The sequence below is a fragment of the Brachycentrus maculatus genome, unplaced genomic scaffold (assembly GCF_059751285.1).
Source record: "Brachycentrus maculatus isolate JH-2025_06_01 unplaced genomic scaffold, ASM5975128v1 h1tg001995l, whole genome shotgun sequence".
Classification (NCBI taxonomy): domain Eukaryota; kingdom Metazoa; phylum Arthropoda; class Insecta; order Trichoptera; family Brachycentridae; genus Brachycentrus; species Brachycentrus maculatus.
The window spans coordinates 12,923-15,791 of record NW_028282541.1 but is presented as its reverse complement, the minus strand read 5'-3'; the positions used below and the strand labels follow the sequence as shown (position 1 = coordinate 15,791).

General features: G+C 36.0%; 1 pseudogene; it reads left to right on the top strand.

The window, feature by feature from the left end:
* The first annotated feature begins 1,056 nt into the window (after nucleotides 1–1,056).
* Nucleotides 1,057–2,331, top strand: LOC148298466 (tubulin alpha chain pseudogene; annotated as a pseudogene).
* The last annotated feature ends 538 nt before the right edge of the window (nucleotides 2,332–2,869 follow it).

Here is a 2,869-nt window from a genome sequence, read left to right as displayed (position 1 = left end):
GCATTCGCTTATTTTTAAATGAGGAACATAACTTAGCTGTCAACCTAGTCAAACTCTTCCGATTGCTCATCTATGTCATCTGTTGCTGTGTTGCATTTCATTTATTTCTATTTACAAGATGCTTGAGAAAGGGAACTGCTTTACTAATCTAATAGCAACTTCGCACATTTTCTCATGAAATCTGTGGCGCCTGCAATTAATTATAGAGCAATTATCGAAATATTTAATCATTTATTTTAACCATTCTATTTCTATTGGACAATGAATCCTAAAGTTAATAATACTATGTTTATTATGTTTATTACTTAATTCTGATCGATTTTGGCAGTGCGCTATAAAATGGAGATGTATAGGAAAGTTTAAGTAGAACCAGCGAAGTCTAATCGATCGCTTTGCACCCTCTGCAACAAGCTTATTAGTATGGGCTAGTTGAGGGCTAAAGTTGTCGACGATCGAGATTTTAAAGCATTTCTAAGAGCGAATCCTGATGCCAGGGAAGGCTAAGGATATTCACGGGGATATTTCGAAACAATGAAAGGCGTTATTTCCATTAAAAAATATTTTGTCCACTTAAAGTGTTATCGCCCCATTCATCCACATCCAATTGCTCCAGAGTTTTTCAAGTTGATGAAGGCTAAACCGAAATAGCGCGAACAATTCAACTTATTCTTTGAACAGCAAAAAGACGCTGGGGAAAAAAGAAAGGCGAAATAATAAGAACAACAACGAGAGCGAAAAAAGGAAACATCTAAAATAAACACATCAAAGTCCGCGAAAAGGAATAAATCGAACGCAAAAGACAATTGATGTAAACACAAAAATTAAATGAGTAAGCTCTGTAGATGAAAAACATTTCAGGATATGAGTAAAAGTGGCTTGTATTATTAGTCATGGCTATCCATAATTACAATGGCTATCCTTATTTTCAATGGACCACAATATAAATTTTATTAAAGAATAAAATCTGGCCGGAATTCAGTAAATTGATAGATTCGAATGTGTAGAAATCTATCAACTTTTTCCCTTATCTTATAACCAAAACAAAGAAAAATTAAAATGAGAGAAATAGTCTGTTTACACATTGGACAAGCCGGAATTCAAACTGGCAATGCAGTATGGGAGTTATTTGCCCTTGAACATGGAATTAAGCCGAATGGCAGGATTGAGGAAACCAGCAGTTATGACACTGATATTGACAAAAAGAGTTTATCTCTTGAAACGAATTGTGGAGATGATGAATCGTTTGGGACCTTCTTTAGAGAAACATACTCGGGTCAGTATGTCCCCAGATCCTTAATGATAGATTTGGAGCCAACAGTCATAGATGAAATCAAAACAGGTGCGTACAGAAAAATGTTTCATCCATAATACTTGATTTCAGGAAAAGAGGATGCAGCCAATAACTTCGCAAGAGGAAAGTACACAGTGGGAAGGGACATTGCTGATCTATGCTTAGACAAAATTCGTAAAATTGCAGATGGGTGCCAGAATCTTCAAGGATTTATGATATTCCATTCTATCGGAGGCGGAACTGGATCCGGTTTTACTTCTCTTCTCACGGAAAAATTGTCAGTTGACTATGGCAAAAAGACTAAAATAAGTGTGAGCGTCACACCCTCCCCTCAAATATCAACAGCAACAGTCGAGCTTTATAATTCTGTCCTAGCCACGACTTCGCTGCTGGAGCATTCAGACGTTTCAATTATGATGGACAACGAAGCCCTGTACAACATTTGCAGAAGGAATCTCGATATAGAAAGACCGCATTATACAAATCTAAACAGAATAGTTTCCCAGGTAGTCTCGTCTTTAACTACCTCTCTGAGATTTTCAGGAGCTTTAAATGTCGATTTGAGTGAATTTCAAACTAATCTTGTCCCTTACCCAAGAATACATTTCATGCAGACATCCTTTGCTCCTCTTCGATCCCCAGAAAAACTGTATCATGAGCGAGTATCCACAGGAGATATAACACTTGAATTGTTTGAGCCTGAAAAAATGATGATTAATTGCGACCCAAGACATGGAAAGTATATGGCTTGCACAATGATGTACAGAGGAGATGTTGTGCCCAGCGATGTTAATAAAGCAATTCAGGCGATAAAAATAAAAAAATCCGTCAAGTTTGTTGACTGGTGCCCCACAGGCTTCAAAGTTGGCATCAACTATCAGCCCGCAACAGTTATTCCGGGAGGGGATCTCGGAAAGAGTATGAGGTCAGCCTGCATGGTTGCGAACTCTACATCCGTTGCTGAAGTTTTTGCTCGAATCAACCACAAATTCGATATTATGTATGCAAAAAGAGCGTTTGTCCACTGGTACGTTGGATAAGGCATGGAAGAAGGCGAATTTTCAGAAGCAAGGGAAGATTTGGCAGCTCTTGAAAAAGACTACGAAGAAGTCGGAGCTGAAACAGTTCAATGATATTACTGACTTTCTATAGAGTAAAATGAAATTTATAAAATAATAATAATACTTTCCTCATAAATATACAAAAAGCTAGAAGGTAGATAGCGAACAGGGAATTATTGAAAAATTACAAGTTTCAAAATAAATTCTTTGGTACCTTGATTCCTTGATTGACATACTTTAAATAAAGCCGGAATAAATTTAATAAAATAAAGAATATAAGTACTAAAAGTAAGTAATAGAAGAATTAAAAGTAGTTAAAAATATTATAATATACTTCCACCTTGATATAAGCACTGAATATGTGTATTTTGCACACTTTGAGTACTCCCTTAATTTTAAATCCTTAAATCGTAGTTCGATAATGGGACGAATGATTTAAATATATTCTATTATATTCTGTTTTATTCTTTAAAATAATGACGACAACCAAGCTTCAGGATTCCAAGTAACCCAAGTT